We start from the raw sequence: 14,779 nt of genomic DNA, 5'->3' as shown, positions 1-14,779 counted from the left end.
AAAATCCATCCAAAAATTCCCCCAAAATCACCCCAAAAATCCCCAAAATCCCCCCCAAATCCCCTCAAAATCCCCCCAAAATCCCCAAAATCCCTAAAAAATCCACCCAAATTCCCCCAAACCTCTTCAGAACCCCCCAAAATCTTCCCAAACCATCCCAAAACTCCCCCAAAAATTCCCCCAAAACCCCAAAACCCCCAAAAAATCCCCAAAAATCCCCCCAAAAGCCCCAAAATCCCCCAAAACCCCAAAAGCCCCCAAAAATCCCCCAAAAATCCCCAAAAGCCCCCCAAAAATCCCCCCAAAGCCCCAAAATCCCCCCCCCAAATTCCCCCAAATCCCCCCCCCACCTGCTTTGGGGGCCCTCCAGGGCCGTTCCCGGCGCAGGAGCCCCGCCGCGCCAGCCCCGCCCGCCACGCGAACCTCGGGCCACCAACTTCGATCCTGGGTTCAAAGGCTCCGTGGCCCTGGCCCAACAGGGACGGGGTGAGCCCCGAAAACGGAGCCTTGGAGCCCAAAATGGAGCCCCAAAATGGAGCCTTGGAGCCCAAAATGGAGCCTTGGAGCCCAAAATGGAGCCTTGGACCCCAAAATGGAGCCCGAAAATGGAGCTCTGAACCCCAAAATGGAGCCTTGGAGCCCAAAATGGAGCCCGAAAATGGAGCCTTGGACCCCAAAAATGGAGCCTTGAAGCCCAAAATGGAGCCCGAAAATGGAGCCTTGGACCCCAAAAATGGAACTCTGGAGCCCGAAAACGGAGCCCTGGACACCAAAAATGGACCCCAAAAACGGAGCCCGAAAATGGAGCCTTGGACCCCAAAAATGGAGCCTTGGAGCCCAAAATGGAGCCCTGGACCCCGAAAATGGAGCCTTGGAGCCCAAAATGGAGCCTAGGAGCCCAAAATGGAGCCTTGGACCCCTCTGAACCCCAAAAATGGAACCCTGAAGCCCAAAAATGGAGCCCAAAAATGGAGCCTGAAAATGGAGCCCGAAAATGGAGCCTTGGAGCCCAAAAATGGAACCTTGGACACCAAAAATGGAGCCCTGGACGCCAAAAATTGAGCCCTGCAGCCCAAAAATGGAGCTCTGCACCCCGAAAATGGAGCTCTGGACCCCGAAATTAGACCCTGGACACAAAAAATGGAACCCTGCACCCCTCTGAACCCCAAAAACGGAGCCTTGGACCCCACAAATGGACCCCGAAAATGGAGCCCTGGACCCCGAAAATGGAGCCCTGGACCCCTCTGAACCCCAAAAATTGAGCCTTGGACCCCAAAATGGAGCTCTGGACCCCAAAAAGTGACCCCAAAAGTCCCCCCCCATTTTTCGTGTCTTCCCCTCCCCATTTTTGGGATCCCCCCCACATTCTGGGATCCCCTCCCCATTTTTGGGGTCCCCCCCCCTCACCTGCTGAGCTGCAGCTGCTCCAGGGCCCCCCCCGGGCCCCCCATGGGCTCCCAAACCTGGGGGGGGAAATCGATCGGGGTCAGCACGGACTGGGAGGGACTGGGAGGGACTGGGAGGGACTGGGATGGACTGGGATGGACTGGGAGGGACTGGGAGGGACTGGGAGGGACTGGGAGGGACTGGGATATACTGGGAGGGGTGGGGGGGACTGGGATGGACTGGGATGGACTGGGAGGGACTGCAATATACTGGGAGGGACTGGGAGGGAACTGGGGTATACTGGGAGGGACTGGGAGGGACTGGGAGGGACTGCAATATACTGGGAGGGACTGGGAGGGAACTGGGGTATACTGGGAGGGACTGGGAGGGACTGGGAAGGACTGGGATGGACTGGGAGGGACTGGGAGGGACTGGGAGGGACTGGGATGGACTGGGAGGGACTGGGAGGGACTGGGAGGGACTGGAAGGGACTGGGAGGGACTGGGAGGGACTGGAAGGGACTGGGAGGGGATTGGGAGGGACTGGGAGCACTGGGATATACTGGGAGGGAACTGGGATATACTGGGATATACTGGGGTATACTGGGATGGACTGCGATATACTGGGAGGGACTGGGAGGGACTGGGATGGGATTGGGATGAACTGGGAGGGACTGGGAAATGAACTGGGATATACTGGGAGAGACTGGGAGGGCACTGGGAGGGATCTGGGATAAAATGGGATGGACTGGGATGGACTGGGATGGACTGGGATGAACTGGGATGGACTGGGAGGGACTGGGATGAACTGGGAGGGACTGGGATGGACTGGGAGGGACGGGGATGCTGAACTGGTTTGAACTGGTGTGAACTGGTCACTCACCGGGCGGCCCTCGGGCCGGGGTCCCCAACACCAGCGCTGCCGGGGGGGCTTCAGGGGGGGGTCTGGGGACACCCAGGGGACACCTGAGACACACAGGGGACATTGGGGACACCCAGGGGACACCCAGGGGACATTGGGGACATTGGGGACACCCAGGGGACACCTGAGACACACAGGGGACATTGGGGACACCCAGGGGACATTGGGGACACCCAGGGGACACCCAGGGGACACCTGAGACACACAGGGGACATTGGGGACACCCAGGGGACACCTGAGACACACAGGGGACATTGGGGACACCCAGGGGACACCAGGACCCGCCAAGTGACACCAGGTGACACCACCCCTCCCCTCAGGTGGCCTAGACCCCCCCATGTGACACTGGGGACCCCCCGAGGTGCCACAGGTGACATTGGGGACCCCCCAGGTGGCACCGCCCTCCCTCACCTTGTCCCCAGGTGACACTGGGACCCCCAGGACCCCCCAGGTGACATTGGGGAAACCCCCAGGACCCCCCCAAGTAACACAGGTGACACTGGGGCCCCTCAGGTGACACCAGGTGACAATGGGACCCCTCCAGGACCCCCCCCAGGTGACACCAGGAGCCCCCAGGTGACACAGGCGACATTGGGACCCCTCCAGGTGACACAGGTGACATTGGGGTCCCCAGGGCCCCCAGGGACACGGGCCCCCAGGACCCCCAGGTACACTGGGGACCCCGACCCCCAGTGACACAGCACTGGGGCCCCCTCAGGTGACACTGGGTGACACTGGGGACATCCCCAGGTGGCACTGGGACCCTCCCAGGTGCCACCGCCCCCCCCTCACCTTGTCCCCAGGTGACATTGGGACCCCCCCAGGTGACACAGGTGACATTGGGACACCCCCAGGACCCCCCAGGTGACACTGGGTGACACTGGGGACATCCCCAGGTGACACTAGGACCCCCCCAGGTGACACCAGGTGACACTGGGACCCCCCCAGGTGACATTGGGACACCTCCAGGACCCCCCCAGGTGCCACAGGTGACACTGGGGACCCCCAGGACCCCCGCAGGTGACACTGGGTGACACTGGGGACCCCCAGGTGGCACCGCCCCCCCCTCACCTTGTCCCCAGGTGAAGGCGCCACTCACCAGGCGCTGCAGGGCCTTCTGTGGGGGAGGGGAGACATGGCAGCCTCGGGGGCAAAAATACCCCCAAAACACCCCAAAATACCCTAAAAACACCCCAAAATACCCCCAAAATACCCCAAAGCACCCTAAAAACACCCCAAAAATACCTCAAAAAATACCCCAAATACCCCCCTAAAACCACCCCAAAAATACCCCCAAAATACCCTAAAAACCACCCAAAAAATACCCCCAAAATACCCCCAAACTACCCCAAAAATACCCTAAAACCACCCAAAAAAATACCCCCCAAAATACCCCCAAAAATACCCCAAAACTACCCTAAAACCCTTAAAACACCCCAAAAAATACCCCCAAAAACACCCCCAAAAATACCCCCAAATACCCGAGAGTACCCTAAAAACACCCCAAAAAATGCCCCCCAAAACTGCCCCAAAATTACCCTAAAACCACCCCAAAATACCCCAAAGTACCCTAAAACCACCCCCCAAAATACCCCCCAAATACCCCAAAACTGCCCCAAAGTACCCTAAAAACTCAAAAAAATGCCCCCAAAATACCCCAAAACTACCCTAAAACCACCCAAAAAATACCCCCAAAACACCCCAAAGCACCCTAAAAACACCCCAAAAAATACCCCCAAAATACCCCAAAACTGCCCTAAAACCACCCCAAAACCACCCTAAAAATATCCCAAAAACACCCAAAACACAAAAAATACCCCCAAAATGGCCCCAAAATACCCGAAAACATCCCCAAAATACCCTAAACCACCCCAAACCATCCCAAAGCTACCCTAAACCAACCCAAAATAACCCCAAAAATAGCACCAAAACCACCCCAAAAATACCCCCAAAATACCCTAAAATACCCTAAAACCCAAGCCACCCCAAAAATACCCCAAAACCAACCCCAACATACCATAAAAATACCCTAAAAACACCCCCAAAATATCCCAAAAATACCCTCAAAGTGCCCCAGATCACCCCAAAAATACCCTAAAACCACCCCAAAAATACCCCAACCCCTCCCAACCCCCACCCCAAAACCCCCTCAGGGGGTTCCCAGGACCCCCCAAATCTGCCCCCAAACCCCTCTGAGGGGGTCCCAGCCCCCCAGTCTCCCCCAAAACCAACCCGAAACCACCCCAAAAACCCTTCAAGGGGATCCCAGCCCCCCGAAAACCACCCCAACCCCCCCCAAAACCCCCTCAGGGAGGTCCCAGTCCCTCCCAGTCTCACCAGTAGCTCCCCAGTCCCCTCCCAGTCCCTCCCAGTCTCACCAGTTCCCTCCCAGTCCCTCCCAGTCTCACCAGTAGCTCCCCAGTCCCCTCCCAGTCCCTCCCAGTCTCACCAGTTCCCTCCCAGTCTAACCAGTATCTCCCCTAGTCCCCCCTAGTCCCTCCCAGTCCATCCCAGTCTCACCAGTAGCCCCCCAGTCCCCTCCCACTCCCTCCCAGTTTGCTCCCAGTCCATCCCAGTCTCACCAGTAGCCCCTCAGTCTCCCTCCCAGTCCCCCCCAGTCTCACCAGTTCCCTCCCAGTCCCTCCCACTCCATCCCAGTCCCCCCCAGTCCCCTCAATCTCCCTCCCAGTCCTTCCCAGTGCCCTCCCAGTCTCACCAGTAGCCCCCCAGTCCCTCCCAGTTCCCCTCAATCTCCCTCCCAGTCTCATCAGTTCCTCCCAGTCCCACCAGTAGCCATCCAGCCCCCTCCCAGTTTCCCTCCCACTCCCTCCCAGTCCATCCCAGTCTCACCAGTACCCCCCAATCTCCCTCCCAGTCCCTCCCAGTGTTACCAGTTCCCCTCCAATCTCCCTCCCAGTCCCTCCCAGTCCATCCCAGTCCCCCCCAGTCTCACCAGTACCCCCCAATTTCCCCCCGTTTCCCCCCAGTCTCATCGTTCCCCCCAGTCCCTCCCAGTGCCCCCCAATCTCCCTCCCAGTCCCCCTCAGTCCATCCCAGTTCCCCCCCATTCCCTCCCAGTCTCACCAGTACCCCCCAATCTCCCCCCCACTTCATCCCAGTCCCTCCCAGTCCCCCCAATCCCTCCCACTCCCTCCCAGTCTCACCAGTACCCCCCAATCTCTCTCCCAGTTCCCCCCAGTCCCTCCCAGTCCCCCAGTTTCCCTCCCAGTCCATCCCAGTTTGCTCCCAGTCCCTCCCAGTCCCCTCCCATTCCCCCCAGTCCCTCCCAGTCTCACCAGCAGCCCCCCAATCTTCCTCCCAGTCCATCCCAGTTTGCTTCCAGTCCCTCCCAGTCCCTCCCAGTCCCTCTCAGTCCATCCCAGTTCCCCTCCCAGTCCCCCAGTCCATCCCAGTCCCTCTCAGTCTCACCAATACCCCCCAATCTCCCTCCCAGTCCTCCCAGTCTCACCAGTCCCTCCCAGTCCCCCCAGTCCCCCCCAGTCCCTCCCATTCCCCCAGTTCCCCCCAGTCCCCCAGTCCCCCTCCCAGTCCCTCCCATTCCCCCAGTTTCCCCCAGTCCCCCAGTCCCTCCCAGTCCCTCCCATTCCCCCCAGTCTCACCAGCAGCCCCTGGCTGGGCCGCAGGGACCCCTCAGGTTCCGGGGGGGCTCCCCCGGCTCCCCTCCCCCGCCCGTCCTCGCCCGGCCCCGCCGGGTCCTCCCCCCCCCGGGGGGGCTTCTCCTCCTCCTCCATGGACGGCGCCGGCCTGCAAGGGGAAAATGGCAATTGCCACCCCAAAACCGGGGTTTGGACCCAAAAATGGGATTTTGTACCCAAAAAATGGCAATTGCCACCCCAAAACCGGGGTTTGGGACCCAAAAATGGGATTTTGTACCCAAAAAATGGCAATTGCCACCCCAAAATTCGGGATGTTGTACCCCAAATTGGGATTTTGTACCCAAAAAATGGCAATTGCCACCCCAAAATCGGGGTTTGTACCCCAAAAATGGGATTTTGTACCCCAAAAATGGCAATTGCCACCCCAAAATCGGGGTTTGGACCCCAAAAATGGGGTTTTGTACCCCAAAAATGGCAATTGCCACCCCAAAATCGGGGTTTGTACCCCAAAAATGGGATTTTGTACCCAAAAAATGGCAATTGCCACCCCAAAATCGGGGTTTGGACCCCAAAAATGGGATTTTGTACCCAAAAAATGGCAATTGCCACCCCAAAATTGGGGTTTTCTACCCCAAAATTGGGCCCTTGTACCCCAAATTGGGATTTTCTACCCCAAAATTGGGATTTTCTACCCAAAAAAATGGCAATTTCCACCCCAAAATTGGGGTTTGTACCCAAAAAAATGGCAATTTCTACCCCAAAATTGGGGTTTTGTACCCAAAAAATGGGATTTTGTAACCAAAAATGGCAATTTCCACCCCAAAATTGGGATTTTGTACCCAAAAAATGGCAATTTCCACCCCAAAATTGGGGTTTGTACCCAAAAAATGGCAATTTCCACCCCAAAATTGGGATTTTGTACCCAAAAATTGGCAATTTCCACCTCAAAATTGGGGTTTGTACCCAAAAAATGGCAATTTCCACCCCAAAATTGGGATGTTGTACCCCAAATTGGGATTTTGTACCCAAAAAAATGGCAATTTCTACCTCAAAATTGGGGTTGGTACCTAAAAAATGGAATTTTGTACCCAAAAAATGGCAATTTCCACCCCAAAATTGGGGTTTGTACCCCAAAATTGGGGTTTTGTACTCCACATTGGGATTTTGTACCCCAAAATTGGGATTTTCTACCCCAAAATTGGGGTTTTCTACCCCAAATTGGGATTTTGTACCCAAAAATCGCAATTTCCACCCCAAAATTGGGATTTTGTACCCCAAATTGGGATTTTGTCACCAAAACAGGGATTTTGTACCCCAAAATTGGGTCCTTGTACCCCATATTGGGGTTTTCTACCCCAAAATTGGGGTTTGTACCCAAAAAATGGGATTTTGTACCCAAAAATGGCAATTTCCACCCCAAAATTGAGTTTTCTACCCAAAAAATGGCAATTTCCACCCCAAAATTGGGATTTTGTACCCAAAAAAATGGCAATTTCCACGCCAAAATTGGGGTTTGTACCCCAAAAATGGGATTTTGTAACCAAAAATGGCAATTTCCACCCCAAAATTGGGATTTTGTACCCAAAAAAATGGCAATTTCCACCCCAAAATTGGGATTTTGTACCCAAAAAAATGGCAATTTCTACCCCAAAATTGGGGTTTTGTACCCAAAAAATGGGATTTTGTAACCAAAAATGGCAATTTCCACCCCAAAATTGGGGTTTTGTACCCAAAAAAATGGCAATTTCCACCCCAAAATGGGGATTTTGTACCCAAAAAAATGGCAATTTCTACCCCAAAATTGGGGTTTTCTACCCCAAATTGGGATTTTTCTACCCCAAAATTGGGGTTTTGTACCCAAAAATGGCAATTTCCATCCCAAAATTGGGATTTTCTATTCCCAAAATTGGGATTTTCTACCCCAAAATTGGGATTTTGTACCCAAAATTGGGATTTTGTATCCCAAATTGGGATTTTCTACCCAAATTGGGATTTTCTACCCCAATTTCTCCCTCTGCTCGAATTCCCAATTTTCCCTTTTTTTTTCCAGCCTAAATTTTCCTTTTTTTGCTCTCAAAATCCTCAATTCTTGCCCCAAAATTCTCATCCTTGTACTAAACCCCAAATCTCACCTTTGCTCCTCATTTTTATCCCAAAACCCTCAATTTCTCCCCAAAATCCCAATCCTAAAATTCTCCTTCCTGTCCTAAACCCCCCAAATATCCCAAATCCTGCCCCAATCCCCATTTTTAACCCAAAATCCTCAATTTCTCCCCAAAATTCTCAATTTTTACCCCAAAATCCCAATCCTAAAATTCTCCTCTCCCTCCCAAACCCCCCAAATATCCCAAATCCCACCCCAAATCCTCCTTTTTTGACCCCAAATCCTTCCAGAACCCCTAAATCCCCTCCCCACATCCCAAATCCCCTCCCCGAACCCCAAATCCTCCTTTTTTCCCCAAATCCTTCCCAGAACCTCCAAATTCCCCATCCCACCCCAAAGCCTCCTTTTTCTACCCCAAATCCCCTCCTCACACCCCAAATCCCTTCCAGAACCACCAAATCCCCTCCCCGAACCCCAAATCCTTTTTTTACCCCAAATTCCCCATCCCACCCCAAATCCTCCTTTTCTACCCCCAAATCCCTCCCAAAACCCCCAAATTCCCCATCCCACCCCAAATCCTCCTTTTCTTCCCCAAAATCCCTTCCAGAACTCCCAAATCCTAATTTTCTTACCCCAAATCCCTTCCAGAACCCCAAATTCCCCATCCCACCCCAAATCCTCCTTTTTTAACCCCAAATCCTTCCCAGAACCTCCAAATTCCTGATCCCACCCCAAATCCTCCTTTTCTTCCCCAAAATCCCTTCCAGAACCCCCAAACCCCCTCAATCTCCCCCAAACCTCCCTTTTCGGCCCCGAATCCCCAAATCCCACCCCAAATCCCCTCACTAGCCCCTAAATCCCCTCAATCTCCCCCAAATCTCCCCCAAACCCCCTCAATCTCCCCCAAATCCCCCCTTTTCGGCCCCGAATCCCCAAATCCCCTCACTAGCCCCTAAATCCCCTCAATCTCCCCCAAATCCCCTCAGCTCCCTCCTCCCCTCACGCCCCCTCCCCATCTCCCCCCGCCCCCTCCCGCCCCCCGAATCCCCCCCCCCAACGCCGCCGTTCCCGCCCCAAACCACCTCGAACTCCCTTTTCTCCTTTCTCCCCACCCCGAATTTCCCCTCACGCCCCGTCCATTCCGGACCCCCTCAGGACCCCCCAGAACCGCCCCAAATCCCCCCGACCCCCGCCCGGGCCCGGCCGCCATTTTACCGCGGCTCCTCCGCTCCCTCCGCTGGGGGGCGTGGCCGCGCGGTGCATGACGGGTAGCACCGCCTACCGGGTGGGAGGACCCGCGCCGCGCGCCGTTGCCAGGCGACGCCGCCAGCGTAACCACGCCTCCATGATGTAACCACGCCCCCCCCACGCTCAACCACGCCCAATCGCAACCGCCCCTCCCTCCGCTAGACCACGCCTCCAGTTTGGCCACGCCCCCTTTCCGTTCCGTATTGGAATGATGCGCCCGCGCACGGGGGCGGGGTTTGAATATATTAAAGCAGGCCACGCCCCCTGGAGGCGGGGGCGGTTTGGGGGTTTCCGGAGGGGATTTTGGGGGGCCTGAGGGGATTTTGGGGGGTCCTGAGAACGGTTTGGGAGGTCCCGAGGGGATTTTGGGGGGTCCTGAGGGTTGGTCCTGGGTTTGGTCCCTGAGGAGGCTTGGGGAGGTCCTTTGGGTGTGTCTGGGAGGTCCCGAGGGGATTTTGGGGGGCCTGAGGGGATTTGGGGGTCCCGAGGCGATTTTGGGGGTCCTAAGGGGATTTTGGGGGTCCTGAGAGGATTTTGGTGTTCCCCAGGGGATTTTGGGGGGTCCCGAGGCGATTTTGGGGGGCCTGAGGGGATTTGGGGGTCCCGAGGGGATTTTGGGGGGCCTGAGGGGATTTTAGGGGGTCCTGAGAGCGGTTTGGGAGGTCCCGAGGGGATTTTCTACCCCGAAAATTTTTGGGGGGTCCCGAGGGGATTTTGGGGGTTTCAGGAGGGGATTTTGGGGGGTTCTGAGGGGATTTGGGGGTCCCGGTTGCTTTTTGGGGGTGCCGAGGGGATTTTGGGGATCGTTGGTGCATTTTGGGGGGTCCTGAGGGGATATTGGGGGGTCCTTGGTGTGTTTGGGAGGTCCCGAGGGGTTTTGGGGAGTCCCGAGGGGATTTTGGGGATCCCAGGTGCATTTTGGGAGGTCCCAAGGGGGATTTTGGGAGGTCTTTGATATTTTGGGGAGGTTCGGAGCGGATTTTGGGGGTTCCTGAGGGGATTTTGGGGGTTCTGGATGCATTTTGGAGGAGATTGGAGGGTCCCAGGAAGTTCCAAAGGGGAGTGAGGGGTTTGAGGGTTTGAGAGCCCCCCTCAAGTCATCTGACCCCCCCCCCAAAACCTGACCCCTTATTTTTCCACAATCCCCCCAAATTTTATGCCCTCCCCAATCCCATTCCCCCCTCCTCAATTACCCCCCTGGTCCTGCCCCTATTTTCCCCCAAAATCCCCTCCAGACCCCTCCCAAATACCCCCTACCCCTTTCTGACCCCCAAATTTCCCCCTTTCCCCCAAAAAAAAAACCCTCACAGAGCCTTGGGAATAATTAAAAGGTCTTAACCACACCTACAACATGTCATAAAATATGGTAGAAAAGGGGGGGGAATCTCCCAATTCTCACCCTAAAACCCCAATTTTCCCCTGGGGGATGTCCCTTCCTCAGCCAAAAATTCCCTTTTCTGCCCCACTCCCCCTCTTTTTCCCCCTTAATCCAAATTTTCCCCCTTGAGGAAATCCCAAGTCCTGCTCCCAAGCCCCCACATTCCCTTCCTGCACCCCAAATTTATCCTCACGCCAAAAAAGGTTTCCCACCATTTTTCCCTCTCACTTTCCCCACCCTATTTTCCCCCACATTTCCCATTTTTTACCTCATATTTTCTGCCTTTTCCCCCCTCACGTTTCATGCCCTTCTCTCCTCACGTTTCCTGCCCTTTTCTCCCCTCACATTTCCAAACATTTTTTCCTCTCACATTTTTTTCCACCATTTTTCCCTCACATTTCTCATTTTTACCTCACGTTTTTTGCCTTTTTCCCCCCACATTTCCCACTCTTTCCCCCCTCACGTTTCCTGCCCCCCCTCACGTTTCCTGCCATTTTTCCCCTCACCTTTCCCACCATTTTGTGCCATCACTTTTTCCACTCTTTTTCCCCTCAAAATTCCCATATTTTTACCTCACATTTTCCGCCTTTTTTTCCCCTCATGTTTCCCATCTTTTTCTCCCCTCATGTTTCCCCCGCTTTTCTCCCCTCACACTTCCCACCATTTTCTCCCCCTCACGTTTCCCGACATTTTTTCCCCTCACCTTTCCCTCATTTTGCTCCTGCCTTTTTCTCCCCTCATATTTCCCTCCCCAAATTGGCTTTTCCCCTCAAGTCTTCCACTCCTGGCTGTCTCCATGTCCATCCCCCTCGCCGCCATCACCACCCTTGGTCTTTTTTCCATCCTCAACCTCTGACAGCTCAGAACTCTTTCTCCATTTCATCGCTGCTTTTAATAAATTATTCTCAACTCAACCCGTGACCTTTCATTTTTTTTTTCCCCCTGCGGCTCTCCATCCCCCGCCTCAGAGGGGAAGGAATCCGCGCGTGGAACGTTCAGCGGGGGAACGCTGGGGTGTCACAAAGGGCCGGCGACACGTTCCGTGTCACCACGTCGACACGACGGCAACTGCCAACCCTCAGTGTCCGTTTGGACAGCGACCAGACAGGACGGGAGTGCGCTGCTGGCGACAAACCCGCCAGCACAGCTCACGTTTTGCCCCGAATTCATCCCATTTTCACCCGACTGCGTTTACCGCCCTTCCCTCTAGCCGTCCTTCCTTCTGTAGGATGGAGGAGACATCTCCAAGGCAGCCCAAGGCGGGCTGGGAGAAGGCGGAGGCTCCTAGAAAGAGCGGATCTGCGGCGGAGGGCACCGAGATGGTCATGGTGGAACAGCTCAGTGAGTGAGGGGCCCTGAGGGAATGGGCAGGGCTGGGCCGCAGCAGCAAAGGGAACCCATTTTCTGCTCCTCCCTCTCGCTATCGGGCACGCAAGGCTGCAAGCGCACCGCGGTTCTCCAGGTGAAGGGAGAAAGAGGAAGTTTATTCTCTGACTCCAAAATTTATAGTTTCCCAAAAGCGACAGCAGGTTGGAGGGTGACAGCGACACCTCTCCGATGACGCTGGTTAAACCATCAGCCCATCAACTTTCCCCTCCTCCATAAAAGAAGACAAAACAATCAGCTGTTTACAGAAAGTGCCTGAGAAAAGTCCACCACAAGAACGTCCACATCAGAAGGCCTAGAAAATCTTAAAAAAACAGGGGCCTAGAAAATCTTAAAAAAAAAGGGGCCTAGAAAATTTAAAACCAGGCCTAGAAAATCTAAAAAACCAGGGGCCTAGAAAATTTTAAAAAAAAACAGGGCGACGCCTTCCTCTCCCCCTGAGTGTCTCCCTTCTCTCCCTCTTTGCTAGATGACAGCTGGATACCCGCTTATGCACGGCATTACGTGGAGTTCATCCACGACTTCGCCACCGACCCCACCAAGGTACCGACGCTGGGTGACGGCTGGGCCTGGCTGGGGGGCGCCGGCTCTGCTGCCCCGGGGCTCCGCGCGTCCTCGCGCTGCCCCATTGTCACTGTGCCTGTCCCCCCTCCCAGTTCCAGGATGAGGAGCAGAAGGAGGAGTTCCTCCACAGCATCGCCATACTGTGCAGACTCGCCATACTGCACGACTTCTCCGAGGACCTGAAGGATTTCTGCAGCAGACACAACCTGGTGGAGGTGATGCAGGTGAGGGGGGCACGGACCCTCGTTATCCCCAGGGCATTGGGGTTCAGGGCTCCATTTTGGGGGTCCAGGGCTCCATTTTGGGGTTCAGGGGTGTTGGGGTCCATTTCTGGGGTCCAGGGCTCCATTTTTGGGGTCCAGGGCTCCATTTTGGGGGTTCAGGGGGTGTTGGGGTGCCTTTTGGGTTTCAGGGGTCCCTTTTTGGGGTTCAGGGGATTCTCAGGACCCTGGGGTCCCTTTTTGGGGTTCAGGCTCCATTTTTTGAGTTCAGGGCTCCATTTTTAAGGTTCAGAGTTCCATTTTTGGGATTCAGGGCTCCATTTTTGGGCTCCAGGGAATTCCTAGGATCTCAGGGTCCTCTTTTGAGGTTCAGAGGGGTCTTGGGCTCCATTTCTGGGGTCCAGAGCTCCATTTTTGAGTTCAGGGGTCCATTTTTAAGGTTCAGAGTTCCATTTTTGGGATTCAGGGCTCCATTTTTGGCGTCCAGGGAATTCCCAGGATCCCGGGGTCCTCTTTTGGGGTTCAGGGGTGTTGGGTTCCATTTTTGGGGTCCAGGGGTCCATTTTTGGGATTCAGGGGTCCATTTTTGGGGGTTCAGGGTCCCTTGGGTTCAGAATTCTCGCCCGGTCCCTTTTTCAGGGTTCCATTTTTGGGGTCCAGGGTTCCTTTTTGGGGTCCAGGGCTCCATTTTTGGGATCCAGGGCTCCATTTTTGGGTTCAGGGGTCCATTTTGGGATTCAAGTGTCCCTTTTGGGACAGGGCTCCATTTTTGGGGTCTAGGGCTCCATTTTTGGGGTTCAGGGGTCCATTTTTGGGGTTCAGGGGTCCGTTTTTGGGGTTCAGGGCTCCATTTTGGGCTCCAGTTCCAGTTCCAGTTCTCCATTTGGGGTTCAGGGTCCTTTTTGGGTTCAGTCCCGTTTTGGTCAGCTCTGGCCAGGTTTTTGGTATTTTGGTTAGTCCCTTTTGGGGTCCAGGGGTCCCTTTTTGGGATCCAGGGTTCCAGTTTTGGGATCCAGGGTTCCATTTTTGGGATCCAGGGCTCCATTTCTGGGATTCAGGGTTCCAGTTTTGGGGGCCAGGGTTTCATTTTTGGGGTCCCAGGCTCCGTTTTTGGGGTCCAGGGCTCTGTTTTTGGGATTCAGGGTTCCAGTTTTGGGGTCCAGAGTTCCATTTTTGGGGTCCAGGGCTCCATTTTTGGGGTCCAGGGCTCCGTTTTTGGGGTCCATGAGGGCAGGGCACGGCTCGGGGCGCTGGCAGCTGCCGCGTTCCAGCCCGGCTGTGCTCTGCAGATGGTGCTGGATCTGGAGCCCAGGGATGAGATTTGCAGCCGGCTGCGGCGCCGCGCCATGCTGGCCTTTGCTGGCCTGAGGTACCGACCCAAGGGCCCTCAGACCCTTCCCACCCCTCCTTTTCCCCTCTCACTTTTCCCGCCCTTTTTCCCCCCCTCACCATTCCCATTTTCCGACGGGAATTGAGAAACGCGGCACCTCCGGTGGTGCTGCAGGAGACCTCGAGGTGCTGCTCCCATCGCCAGCGTCCAACTGGGCCCCCTCTCTCTCGGCAGCACCATCGGGGCACTGCTGGACATCAAGAAGGTTTTAAGACTCTGCTTCAACAGCGTCTTTTTCCTTCGCCCACGCTCGGCCATGCCCAGCCAGCAAGCCACCCTCTGTACTCGGGTGAGTGCCGGGAGAACTGCAGGAGCCTCCAGACCTTCTGGGCTGCTCCTGGACTGCAGATTGAGCCTCAGCTTCGCTTTCCAACCCTCGTTCCTCCATCCCTTGCTGGCTTCCAGCAGTGCCCCCAGCACACAGTTCCTGCGTCCCTGTCCTCACACTGCGAGTCCACATCAGTCTCCTGCTGGTGGGAGGCACAGCAGAACCAGGACCGTTGCTCTCTGTCCTCCTTGCAGGCCCTGATCTCCATGGACACCATGCTGGAGGTGATGGTGCTC

General features: G+C 55.4%; 1 long non-coding RNA gene across 1 annotated transcript; it reads right to left on the bottom strand.

The window, feature by feature from the left end:
- Positions 1-1,414: 1,414 nt before the first annotated feature.
- On the bottom strand, positions 1,415-3,425 carry LOC115916665. The gene is made up of 3 exons (XR_004061619.1): positions 3,379-3,425; positions 2,269-2,351; positions 1,415-1,463 (listed from the first exon to the last, which is right to left on the bottom strand). It is a non-coding gene; the product is annotated as an uncharacterized LOC115916665 (long non-coding RNA).
- Positions 3,426-14,779: the final 11,354 nt, after the last annotated feature.

Source organism: Camarhynchus parvulus, unplaced genomic scaffold, assembly GCF_901933205.1.
Source record: "Camarhynchus parvulus unplaced genomic scaffold, STF_HiC, whole genome shotgun sequence".
Lineage (NCBI taxonomy): Eukaryota > Metazoa > Chordata > Aves > Passeriformes > Thraupidae > Camarhynchus > Camarhynchus parvulus.
Note: the sequence above shows the minus strand (reverse complement) of the source record. Positions and strands in the feature narration are given on the sequence as shown.